Genomic DNA, 13,871 nt, shown 5'->3' with positions numbered 1-13,871 from the left:
TTGGGGACTGTATGCTTGTTCCTAACTTTCTGAAAGAAAAGATCTGATCTGAGGTAAAAGCCTATCTGTCTATTTCTTCTTACTTTTATCCAGATACTTCTCTTCCTCCTAAGTTTTCTAGTCAGGTGATCATGTGACAACTATCTCTGCATTTATGAGGACATAACCAGCTCATAAGATACAACATACAGAAATGTGGTGGCCACAGATTTAGACTAAACAAGTGAAAGTGGTGGGATTTAATAAACAGGATCCCAGCCTGGCAGATATTAGTCTTGTGCAGTTGCCTAAGATGACCCAACCAAATACATAAGGTATGACTACCCAGGCATACTTCCACCACCATCCAGACCAATAATAAGAATTTGGCCGAATGTTTCAAAATGATCTGGTTAAGGTTCCAGATTAGTGGGGCTTCAATTTGTATCAGACATTAAAAGCCCTGTCTATACCATTGCATACCACAGCCTCATGCATTATGGCTCTATGCTTGGGTATGACTCCTCAAGCTGGCCCATGCTGCTGTAATGATCCTCACTGGACACACATGCATAACAAATAAAATATGCTCCCACACAAGCACCCTTCCTCGTTGCCTCCAGGGAGGTGAAAACGCAAAATCCACCTAGCCAGTTCCTTGAAGAGGGGAATTCCTTCCTGACATCAGTCAGCAATCCACTAGTAATGATGATAAACCCAAAACTCTTCAGGAAACCAGCCCTAACACCATCACCACCAATGCCCAAAAATCATGGATGGGGGGGCGGGGCATTGGACAGGGAAAGAAAGGGTTTCAAAAGGCAGTCCAGCTTAGCACGGTCTCAAAATTACAGCAGTTATATTTGGGTGCCAAAGTACAGTACAGCCTAAATTTAAGCTCTGCCCCCTTTAAATGTTAGCTAATGTTCCTACATCCTGAGTATTCATGCAAGAGAAAGGGATTTCTTTTCACTTTCTATTGTTACGTAATAAACTGAAAATGAATATTTCTATGAGTGTGATGCATCATGGGCTGCTGAAATTGTGGAAGACATCCTTCTATGGTCACTTGACTGATGCCTATAACATTGTCTGCCACTCTCTGAAATGATCCAGTGCCTAAGCAGATAGTTCAGTTGTTGTAAGACTGGAATAAAATCAATGTGCCTGAGGCTGCTCTCCTGATAGTATCCATCCAGATCCCTGAAATGGACCTTCCATCCAAATGTAGTGCCAAGGGAATTGTTCATTTGTCTAAAGACTTTCTATCATTTACTTTCCTCAGCATAGCATAAGCTACTACTTGGATTTAAAATATCAGCAGTTAGCTGATTTTTGTATGATGGCATGATATCTTCACTGAGAGAGTGAGCTGACGTAGTTTCTATTGAGCCTCTGTATCCCATTCTCAGTGCATCCATTTATCTTTTCTTCTCACTATTTTCCTCTGTATGTCTCGTGGCAGGACAGAGCAGAGACAGGTGTGTGTGTGTGTATGTATATATATATATATATACAGCTGTAAATATATATATATACAGCTGCCTGTGATCTACCTTGAAATTGATAAAGGGCTGGAGTTGTTGGTTTGTCAATTACCCTACAGGCTCTTTTGATTTTTTTTAGATTCTCATTTTATGTAAGTGTTTGTGTCCAACAATATATATGTGTGGTATAAAGGACAAGAGCCAGATTCATTGGCTCAGTAAGTCAGTCTTGTGCCACAAAGCAGATTTAAATCTCTTTAACTGTCTACTTGTAGGTTCCCTCCATGTTAGTGAAACAAGCATACGGATAGTGTAGCAGCTACTATACTAATCCCTACCAGTCCCTTCCCAACATTAGGGGCCACTATCTCGTGCTATACATCCCATAGAGTTGACCAAATCTACTTCATATGCCTGTGGTATATATAATATAAAGTGTCCAGTCTCATCTAGCAATGGGATTTAGATTTCTAAGTGCTTAAATCATTTTTGAAAATGAAATTTAGGTGCCCATATCTTTACAAATCTGGGTCTAAGTCACATTGTCCATATTCTGAAATTCTAACTCAGACAAAGCCTGCATGGAAGTAAGTCTTGACTGATCAAGACACTCTGGGTTTAGCCTGCTGGTTTTAATACATTTAAAATATATTTTACAAGGGTATAAATCTATTTTATAAATATTAAAACCAGCTCTGTAGTTTCTATGTCACATAAAGAAATGGGAAATGTTTGCCCACAAGAGTTGTGGATCATAGTGGGTTGCATATTTGTAAATGTTAATTTTCTTCATTGCTGGGTTGCAGGAGGAGACGTGGGGGTGGAGAGCCTCTCAGGATTGTCTACACAGCATTTTGGAGCAAGCCTCCCAGTCCAGCTGACAGACTCAGGTTAGCGAGGCTTCCGTTAGCGCTCTAAAATAACTGTAGACAGCACTTTGAACCAACCCCTCCCTAGGCTTTAGAGCCTAACCTCCAGCCCAAGCCTCGACTTCAAAGCACAATCTATACAGTTATTTGTAGAGCTCTCTCAAGTCTATCAGTTCAGGCTGGGAGGACTCACTCCAGCATGCTGTGTAGACATGCCCTCAGTGACCGGAGCCAAGAAAGCATTTGCTGAGAAGGTCATGACAGCCGCTCAGCCCATCTACTTGACAGAACTACTGTATAATGGCAGTTTGCAGGTTGTTGCAGTCGTGTTAGTCCCAATATATTAGAGACGTGGTGGCTGATATAATATCCTTTATTGGACAAACTTCCTTTGATGAAAGAGACAAGCTTTCAAGCTACACAGAGCTCTTCTTCAGACGTGTTTGTATAACAGCAGGGCACTTACCTCAAATCATAGGTTGTGAAAACTGACATTTCCATGCCAATTACTCAGATAACCAACTGTTCTTTTGTGTTACTTTTTATGTAAGTGAAACAGTTGGTTGTCTAGAAATCTAACTCGCTGTTGTCCTGTTCCCAGTGGAATTATGAGGTTTGTGACGCATTGGGAGTAGCTGGAGAATGACTATTGGTTGTGATGTGTGCTTTGTGCATGTGATTAGTCAAAGGTAATATTCATCTCCCAAAGCCCACTGTTTTGTCAGCTCAATCTTGCTGTGTCCCTGCTATGAATCCTGTTCCTACTGAGCCTGCTCCACAAAATACTTCTCTGTACTCCTCTTTTTCCTACTAATTGAATAAGGAAATATTCTTGCACTAAAGTTTTCTTGGCCTCTTTTAGTTGCCTAACAACATTTTATTTTCTATCACCTGAACTAGTCTACATAGACCATTTGTACTTGAGACCTCAGGGGTCGAAACATTTCTCACACTTACCACATCATTCTACACTCCCCTCTGCTCTGTCAGTGATGCCGTCTGTGTCCATGTCTTCCACAGTCAGGTTTCCATTATAAGCCTTCTTTTAAAATGCTTTCTGACTTTTCTAATGAAAAGGATTTTTATATGAAAATATAAAGTAGTTTATACTATGTATAAGATTGAGAATCACTCGTGATTCTCAATCAGGTCAGTTTTCTGTATTTATGCATTCAGTATATTAGGTGAGAGTCTGTGCTTTTAGCCCTCCCAGTCCTGGGCTATTCCAGGAGCTGGAAAGGCTCCCAGCATAATTTAGACAGCCCTAAGGACCTATCTAAGTTATGGCAGCCTTCTCTGGCTGCCCTATGGGCTGCAGTGCTGCCGTGTTGCCCCCCATATGTACCCTCTGCAAGAGCTTGTGGGGAGGGGATTCTACGGAGGCAGCCTTATGGCTGTCTTCTGCACTGCGTGCACCAAAGGAATCCTCTCATGGCTGCAACCAGGTCTTTGGGGCCCTTTTATACTGCTCCACCCCTTTTACACAGCATAAAGAGGCCCAAGCAAAGGTAAAGATCTCGATCTTAGGTTCTTTATATAGTTTACTATTCAAAATTAGAGATGATCTTGAGCCCAAACTCTGGATCTGAACTTCTGAGCTTTGAGGAAGGATCTGGATCCAAATATTGTGACTCGGGCCCATCTGTATTCAAGACACATTTTTAACAAGATAACTACTCAATTATTAAGGAAAACATAATTACTTATCGTCTTAATCTACATTTCTTCCAGAAAAATTAGATGAAGATATTCCTATCACAGTCAAAAGAATAATTAACCTCAAACTTCATAGTGAATTTATTACACCCTTGTACAGTGGCTGTAAACATGGTTTATATAAAAACCTTTCATAGGATGAAAAATATTGTATGCTAAATGTCTGTGGATAGTAATCTTCATTGCCTCATCAAAGCAACTAATACAACAAAATCTATTGACTAATGAGTTTGATGTCACACAGCATCAACTGTACTGAATTAAAAAATGCAAACAGAAAAGAGCAAGAATAATTCTAAAAGGGCCTTATTTGAAATTATGGAAATATTAAACATCAACAATCCTGGAAAAAAAGTTTATCAACACATGCAAAGAGGCAAATTGTAGGGCATGCCCCACAGCCTGGAAAATAAGGTAAGGTGTTTGCACTGTGTCTGGTTCCAAATATTTGAAAGCTGATTCTTGTCCATATAGATTGATTGCCCTGATTTATTTGTCTTTGTTGGGTGGTTAGCATAACCATTTTTTAAGGCTGGCCTCCCATTGTTCTTCCCATCTCCCATAGAAGCTCTGCACAAAAGTGACCTTTCCTCTAACTAAGAACAGGTAGATATGCCTGCTTCTGCCACTCCAAGTGTTAAGATGGAAGGCATTGCTTGAGAGCAATGTGAGACATCCACCAGGAATTCTGCCCACTGCCCCTACAGTAATCCGAGCTCTTGCCAGGCCCCACATGGGTGCTCCTCAACAATTTAATTTTGGAACCCTACCCCTCAGCTAATTTTGCTTCTGCTTTAAACCTGAAACTAGCTGAGCTTAGTTTGAATAGATTTGAGATTCTATTAAAAACTTGCTTCAGTCTTCAAAATAAGACATACTGCCTTCTCTCGGTACAGCCAAATGTTTTAGATTGAGTTTCATGCTCTTGTTTTGCTTTCATAATAAAATTGTCAAATCTTGAACATTTTAAGCTTGTAGGGACTGCAAGGGATTTGAACAAAATTCACCACTTTTTCTTTCAGATTCATCTGTGCCCTCTGGGTTCAGATGAACTTAACAATCAGAATAAAAGTCAGTGGGAACCAAAAGAAAGCTATGCAGTGTGGGGAAAATCATGTGAAATAAAACTGATAAGCTGTACACAGCTCTAGTCAGAACCAAAACTCAGATCACATCATAGCAGCATGTTATGCTATTATTTAGACAATGGTTTCATCCTTCAATAAGATCCTCTTTATTTTAAATTCATGGTTTACTACATACATAGAAAACAAGTTTACATCATACAGATTGCCATTGTGTCTGTTAGTCCTTGAAGACACATATACCTGTCAAGAAACACAAATTTAAGCAAAATGATAGTATTTACAATTAAGACAAAGATGACTATCTAAGGAACTCCCCAGGAAGTTGTCTTTCACACAAGAGGAAAACAGAAGAGAAAGTTCAGATAGCTTTAAGTTAGAAAAGCTCTTATAAGCAACCAAGATATTAATATTGATGTATCCAAAACTAAGGCAAAGAGTATACACCATGAAATGGCCAAGTTTAACTTTTTTTAGAAGACACAGTAAGTAATTGCTCAAAGATTGTCTGTTTCAAGGAGCTAAATTTTGAGCAGAAGACACTGGCTCCTGTGACAGGTCCAGGCCATTTTCAAGCAAATAAGATCCTGTGGCAGATCACTGGGAACGTAAGTCTGGATAGGTAGCATTGCCAGCAGTGTAGAACTCCCAGCCAAAAACCTAATTTAACATCCTGGGGATCTTGTGTAGGTATTTAGATAGAGTCATCTTGGGGCAGTAGTAAAGCTTATGGCATGTCACTTTTAATTTTGGGTGTTAGGAAATACACCCACCTAAACTGATTTTATTTAAAATACTATTTTAAGTTCATATTTTCTCTCCAGTAAAGCAATAGCTCTGTGAGATTTTGATTGAACTAATATTTGATTTAACTAACAATTAACTCACGGAGAGCCCAGGTGAAGTATGTAACATTGGCATAAATTGGTCCTAAAGCATCCCCTTGATGCCATGCAGGCTCAAATATATCAAAGGCCTCAGAACCCAGCTGAGACACCTAGAGCTGACTCACTGCATCCTTCTGGGCCCAAATCTTTCTTCACTCACATGAGAGTCAACACTAAAAACAGAAAACAAAAGATGACATCATATGCATATAAGAATCACTTGCTTCTGCTATAAGTGTAATAATGGAAGCTGACACCACTTTAATTTTCTGATGCAACCAGATCAATGGAAGTTGCTTTAATAGCCACACTAATCCTGTGAGAATGGATGTACTGTTCTGGAGAATAGTTCTTGAAGAGGGAAGTCCCATCCCCATGCATGCCCAGCAGTCTCAGAGCTGCTAGATAAAACATATTTGGCAATATGCTCTTCCTCTAAGCAGCCACTGAATTACTGCTGCTATTACTAGGCTTAAGAGCAGGTCTGGTGATTCTTCCAACTGATCAGGTGGTGTAGCCAGTCAGGCAGCCTACTATAGGACAGGTTCCCCTATGTTGCAAGCTCGGATTCCTGACAGTCACCTCCCTTCAAGGACGCCTCCTAGGGATGTCAGGGCCTAGTTTTTCAGGTCCGGGGTACACAATAGGTCCTGCGTGTCAATGTTCTCTACTGGTTCCCAAGACCACTCATCTACACTGTAGCCTTCCCAGTTCACCCCTGTAGCGTTCCCCTAAGGTGGATGAAGTAATCCTCCTGTCCATGGACTGTTATGGATGGTGGTGGAGGTTGGAGTGGTCTGGGTTTGGGTCTGGGTTCTCAGGCTAGGTCTTTAAAAGTGAGATGTGAAAGACTGGGTAGATTTTCAAGGACTCACTTAGCTGTAACTTAAAAGCCCACTGAGTTCCTCTGTTCTATAATCTTAAATGGGTCCAAGTACTTGTAGTCTAGTTTGGCAGATGAGTGGCTCAGTTTAAGGTTCTGAGCAGAGACACTCACCTTGTCCCCTACAGCTAGACATGGGGCACCCTGGCAATCTTGCTTTACATAGTGTTTATAGGCTTCTTAGGCAGACTTCAAGTGTTCCTTGAGCCTCCCAATGCATATGGTGTAGGTGGGAGGCTAAATTCAAGATGGTTGGTACTTGGCAACTGGTGTATAAGCCTGGATGGAAATAGGGTGAAAGCCATAGTTTGCAAAGAATGGGCTATGTTAGGTTGAGGCACGTATTGCATTGTTATAAGCAAATTCAGCACAGCAAAGCAGGGGAAGGCAGTTCTCCTGGTGGTAACTGAAAAACAGTGAATATACTACTCCAATATTTGATTGATTCTCTCTGTTTTCCCATTAGTTTGAAGGTGATAGGTGGATGAGATGAGGGACTCAGTGCCAAGGAATCTGAAAAATTGCCCTCAGAATCAGAAGATGAGTGGGGGACACCGATCCAATACAATGTCCATTGGTAATCCATGGTAATAGAAAACTCAAAGAGCTTGGCTTGTTTAGCCTAACCAAAAGGAAGCTGAGGGAGATATGATTGCTCTCTGTAAATACATCAGAGGGATAAATACCAGGGAGAGAGAGAGAGGAGTTACTTAAGTTAAGCGCCAAGAACAAAGGATATAAACTGGCCATCAACAAGTTTAGGCTTGAAATTAGACGAAGGTTTCTAACCTCAAAGGAGTGAAGTTCTGGAACAGTCTTCCAAGGGGAGAACTGGGGGCAAAAAACATAATTGGCTTCAAAACTGAGCTTGATAAGTTTATGGAGGGGATGGTACGATGAGATTGCCTACAATGGCATATAGCTGATCTGCGACTGCTAGCAGCAAATATCTCCAATGGCCAGTGATGGGACATTAGATAGGAGGGTTGAGTTACTACAGAGAATTCTTCCCAGGTTTCTGGCTGGTGGGTCTTGCCCACATGCTCAGGGTCTAATTGATCATCATATTTGAAGTCAGGAAAGAAGTCATGGGTCAAATTGGCTGAGACCTTGGGGGTTTTTTGCCTTCCTCCACAGCATGGAGCATGCGTCAGATGCAGATTTAAACTCGTGTAAATAGATTCTCTGTAACTTGAAGTCTTTAAATCATGATTTGAGGACTTCAGTATCTCAGCCAGAGGTTAGGACCATATTACAGTAGTGGGTGGTTTGGGTCTGTGGCCTGCAATGTACAGGAAGTCAGATGAGATGATCATGAAGGTCTGGCTTTAGTCTGAGTCTATAAGACATTTTCCAGGAAAAGCTGAGCTGTTTCCCATACACTAGAAACAGTACAGCACAGGATGAAGTGCACCATCTTTGTTAGGAAGTCAATAGCAGCCAGGATTACCAAGTGTCCCTGGGAGTGTGGCAGTTCTACAATGAAGTCCATTGATATAATAGACCATGGCTGTGGCAGCCTGAGCAAAGGCTGGAGAAGAGTGAGGGGTTTTGATTGTGAGTTCTTGGTATGAACATAGAGGTCATGGGACCATATCTAATCCTTGGTGTAAGCTCGTAGGACTGGTCACCAGAAGTTCCTTGAGAACAGATTCCAGGTCTTGAATTCGTCAAAATGGCCTGCTAGCAGCAACTTATGGAATAGTTTTAATACCAGAAGCCTAAATTGTCTCTCTGGAATATAAATATAATCCTTGCAATAAAGGAGGCCTTTCTGTAGTTAGAAATCTGGGTCAGGTCAGATATCCATATCGTTCAGGGTCTGGTGGATCTGGGTTGTGAACAAGTTGTCAGATAGCAGGGAGCAGATGGAGGACATCAAACTGCTGTTGATCATCCCATTGACAAAGTTGGACACCTTGAGCCTGGTGACTATGGGCTCTTTGCCAAGTCTGAGGTATTCATCTTTGCAGGATAGGGCATCCACCTTCCTGTTTCTTGCCCCTGGGCAATAGGTCACCACAAAGTCAAAGCAAGTAAAGAAGAGGGTCCAGTGGATCTGGCCTTGGTTAAGGCATCTAGCAGTCTGTAGGTACTCCAGGTCCCTGTGGTCAGTCAGGACTTGAACTGGAGTGTGGTGTCACTCCTGGAAAGCCACCTTGATATACAATAGCTTCTTGTCCCAAATACAAAGTTTTTCCACGAGGGTCAGTGTGATGGTGCCCCCCATAAGGCTTTAGGGAAATATGTTTATGAATATATATGACACAAGTGGAATATATTTTATGCTACATATGCCATGTAACAAATCTATGTAAAGGCTATGATGTACTGAATCTATTAATCCTATTTGTATGCATGTATCATTTTTGTATTCAAAGTTACTAATATTGGCTGTGGACTTGCTTGATTTCTAAGTAGCCTTAATAAGCATTTGGTCAGCTTCTTGAGAAAGGAATGTGCAAGTTAAATGCCCAATCAAGAAGCACTTAATGGACAATGGATCTTGAAGACGCCAATCCACATATGAGCTTTCCCAGGAATGTGGCTTGACTGGTAAGAAACTCAGTCATACATGGACATGTGACTTGTCCATGTGACTCCAAAACTCCATTTCGTAGTTGGATTCTACACGGGGATGGGGAGGGGAGGTGTCCACCCACAGGAGAAAGTCTATTTAAACCCCTGGGAGACCCCTCCATTTTGTCTTCAGCTGGCTAAGGAGATAGCCTCTCCACCCCCAAGGATACCTGAAAGAAACTGGAACAAAGGACAGTAACTACAGGGGGTGTGAGTGATGCTGGACCCAGACTAGAAGGAGACTAGTCCGTAAAAGGAAGCTTACTGGGTGAGGTTTTTATCTGTATTCAGTTTTCTTAGACATAGACTTGCGTGTTCTATTTTATTTTGCTTGGTAATTCCCTTTGTTCTGTCTGTTACTACTTGGAACCACTTAAATCCTACTTTCTGTATTTAATAAAATCACTTTTTACTTATTAATTAACCCAGAGTGTATATTAATACCGGGGGCGGGGGTGGCAAAAACAGCTGTGCATATCTCTCTATCAGTGTTATAGAGGGCAAACAATTTACAAGTTTACCCTGTATAAGCTTTATAGAGGGTAAAACTGATTTATTTAGGGTTTGGACCCCATTGGGAGTTGAGCATTTGAGTGTAAAAGACAGGAACATTTCTTAAGCTGCTTTCAGTTAAGTCTGCAGCTTTGGGGCACGTGGTTCAGACCCTAGATCTGTGTTGGAGCAGACTGGCGTGTCTGGCTCAACAAGACAGGGTGCTGGAGTCCCAAGCTGGCAGGGAAATCAGGGGCAGAAGTAGTCTTGGCACATCAGTTGGCAATCCCAAAGGGGGTTCTGTGATCCAACCCGTCACAGTCAGCTTCTGAGAATGGAAGGCACAGGGGTAGAGTTGATTATGGGGGACCACGTATTGCACCAATGGCAAAATCCAAGACTTCAGCCTCAGTCATAAATTGTTTAGTGGGATCTGGGTGATCAGAATACAAGGTGAGGTGAATGCCATTTTCAGTCTATCAAAGGTCTACTTGAGCCCCTATGGACCAGATGAACTGGGTTCCCTTTTGCAGGAGTGCCATTATGGGTGCAACCAGGCTAGAGAATCCTTTAATAGATCACCTATCGAGATTGGCAAACCCCAGGAATTGCTGCACCCCATGTACATTCTTGGGTATGGCCCAGTTGGATATTGCCACCACCTTACACAGACTATGGTGAGTCCCTCAGGCAAGACAATATATCCCAAGAATTCTACTGTGTTCTTGTTACACTTGCATTTCTTGACCATTGCATGGAGCTCATTTTGGCAGAGTCTGTCCAAGACGGTGCACGTGATGATTGTGGAAGTCCTGACTTTTGGAAAAAATAAGGGTGTCATCCAGGTAAATGAGGACAAATTGATCCACCATGCCCCTAAATATGTCATTTATGAAATGCTGGAAGGTTGTTGGGGCATGACCAAATATTTTAAGTGTCCATAGCTGGTTTGGAAAGCAGTTTTCCGTTCATCTCCTTCCTGGATCCTCACCAGGTAATTAGCTCCATGGAGGACAAACTTGTGAAAGATCTTGGGAGAGCAAAGTCTTTCAAACAGCTCATTAATAAGCCACAATTGGTACCAGTTTGGAGTTGTAATCTCATTCAGAATTTGGTAGTCCACACAAGGCTGCTGGGAGCCTTCTTTCTTTGTCACGGCAGGTTTAGAAAGGGAGTAAATGAGCGCCAAGGATACCTCTGCTCCTGCCTGGTGGTTGATGGGGCAGTTATAGGTGCAATGGGATAGACAGGTCTCCATTTTCTTTTTGTCAAATATGTCAGCATAGTACTGATATTTAACAGGAATCCCTGGAACCATTGGGGAGGTTGTAGGGGTTGCTGGAGTTGCCTTTGGGTCCTCTCTTCACTCTCTGAATTCTTTAGAGGACAGAATAAGCCACAAAGTGTTGCTGGTCAGCTCTTGAGAAACGGGATTGTCAGCAAGATGGGGAGTCAAAGCATACTGTGCCTGACTGCCAGCAGATATGCGGGTCATGGGTGATGAGCCAAGGGATGCCAAGGACAACTGATGAATGCAGTGCACAAATTAGCCCAAACTGGAGGATTTCTCAGTGGTCTCAAAGGGCGGTGACCTCTGAGAGAGTCATCTGGTGGGTGACCATTTCCGACAAAAGGAGTGACCTGTCTATGGACTCTACTAGCTCCATGGAGCCTTTGCATTAGGTGGGGATATTGTGTTCTTGAGGAACTCCAGGTACCTGAAATTGCCTGATACACCTGAGTCCACCAGTGTCTCTAAGGTGGTGTTGAGCAGCACTGGGTGTTGGAGCTGGAGAGGGAATTGGAGATGTGTTGGATGCTGATTGGCCAGCACCAGCTTACTGACGGACAAGTGTTGATGTGGACTGCTGAGGAGAGGGGGAGCCAACCCATCCCAGACCCCCTTATCAGGGCTGGGCTTGGTGTTTCTTGACGAAAGCCCAGATCTGACTTTGGTGGGGTAGCCTGTTTCAAAGCGTCCTATCAGGACTGGACTGATGCATGAGGGCAAAGCTGGCAGGGCTGGTGGGAGCAGGAAGGACCATGTTCTTTCTTGGGGGAATTCAGTTGTTGATCTTATTACACAGGTCAACTAAGGCACCATGCAGTTTATCTTCAATACTGTTGTTTAGGCCAAGCCAGAAATTACCATGATAATGCTGAGAAGCCTTGTTCCACTCAGTGTCTACTACCAAGGGTTGGAACTCTGCTGCATATTTACCAACTGGCCGGCATCTGTGCCACAGCTTCAGCTGCATGCTTGTGATTTGGGTCATCAAAGTTATCTGTCGTCGCTCAAATGAAGACCCCAGATTGTCCCAGAAGCAGACTTGATTTTACCAGGTGTAGAGACACTCAAGCCAGGGGGGCCTTTCCACTAAGCAGGCTGATAATCAGTCCCACTTGAGCTTGGTCAGTGGGGTACAACTGAGGCTCAGCAGAAGTAGGGAGCCAACACTGATTTAGGAATCCACAAAATTTGCCATGATTGCCAATGAAGTAGTCAAACAGGGAAGCTTGGGTTTACAGGGAGCGGGGGTTCAACCATGGGCTTGAGCTTACAGGACCACATTTTGTACCTACTGGGCAATAACTTGGCCCTGTCAAGTCTGTAGGGTTCCCATTATCTCCATGATAAAGATACTGGCCTTCGTAGGATCCATGCTCACTGTTGCAGCTCTAATTCTCTTTTTCTTTGTGTTTGGGGTTGCTCAGACAGTCAGTGACTGGGGCATAGGCAGTCGTGCATAGTGGCTGGAGCAGGAGTCGTGCCCTGTGGTTAGAGAAGGAGTTGGTAGCCAGGAATCTGAGCCAAGGGTCAGAGCTGAAATCAGAAGTCTGGAATCTGAGCCAAGGGTCAGGCTTGGGTTACCTGGAATGAGACAAGACAGGGATAAGGCTGAGATCAAGTCTGGAACAGGGATGGGTCCAAGGCTGGATCACGGCAGGAGCAGGAGTTATCACAGCTGTGGGCAAATTCTTTGAGCAGCTAATGGACTGCTCTTGCTGCTGCTGAGCTTAAGAGCTAATTTGCTGATCCTTCTAAGCAATCAGGTTGTATAGCCAATCAGGCAGCCTACTACAGGCCAACTGCATTCGTTAAACTGCCTGGAGACTGGCTTTGCTGCAGACTATGCTTTCTGATACTAGGAAACACCCATGGTAGGGTCCTGCAGCCACGTACACCTGCAGCAGGCTCCCAGATTGCCTCCTTGCAACAGCTATTGCCGAGCAGTGACGGGTCTGAGAGAGAGTACCTTCCAGAATGCACAGGGTATAAATAACCAACCCCTCTCACCTTGGCGCATGTGGTCATTGCTTCCACCTGGTCTGGCTACTGACTCTTCCTCCATTGACTCAGTTCTGGTAAGTCCCACTTTCTCCTCCCTCATAACGCAAATGCAATAGGACCCTTAAGGGAGCCGCATCCCCTTTCTCCTGCCAGCCAGACAAAACCCAACTGCATTCAGAAGGGAGTTCTGAACTGTGCTGGACTCTTTCTTCTTCTCCCTTTTCCCTCATGAAAATCAGCAAGCCTAGCTTGCTCCCTCCCTCCTCCCCTATCCAAACACTACCATGCACTCCTCCTACCACGTGTTGCCTCTGCTCCTTCCTTCACAGGCCTCTGCTTCATGGAGAGGGTGAAAGGAGCCAGGGGTTGAGAACTGCCGGTGGAGAGGGAGCAGCTGAGGACCTTCTGAGGCAGCCAGCAGCCAGCTCGAGATAGCCTGCATTAATTTAGCCCTCTCCTCATCCCCATTGCCCATCTCCAACAAACCTCAAACCCATACGACCCCCAGCCACTCCCCGTCTCTGGCAGATGGCAAAACTCATTTAATTGGTTCAAAAAGTAAGAAAACATTCTTTAAAAGAATAGATTTATCATTTAAAAT

This window comes from Eretmochelys imbricata, chromosome 7 (assembly GCF_965152235.1).
Source record: "Eretmochelys imbricata isolate rEreImb1 chromosome 7, rEreImb1.hap1, whole genome shotgun sequence".
NCBI classification, from domain to species: domain Eukaryota; kingdom Metazoa; phylum Chordata; order Testudines; family Cheloniidae; genus Eretmochelys; species Eretmochelys imbricata.
The sequence above is the reverse complement of the archived record's forward strand: the minus strand, read 5'-3'. Positions refer to the sequence as shown.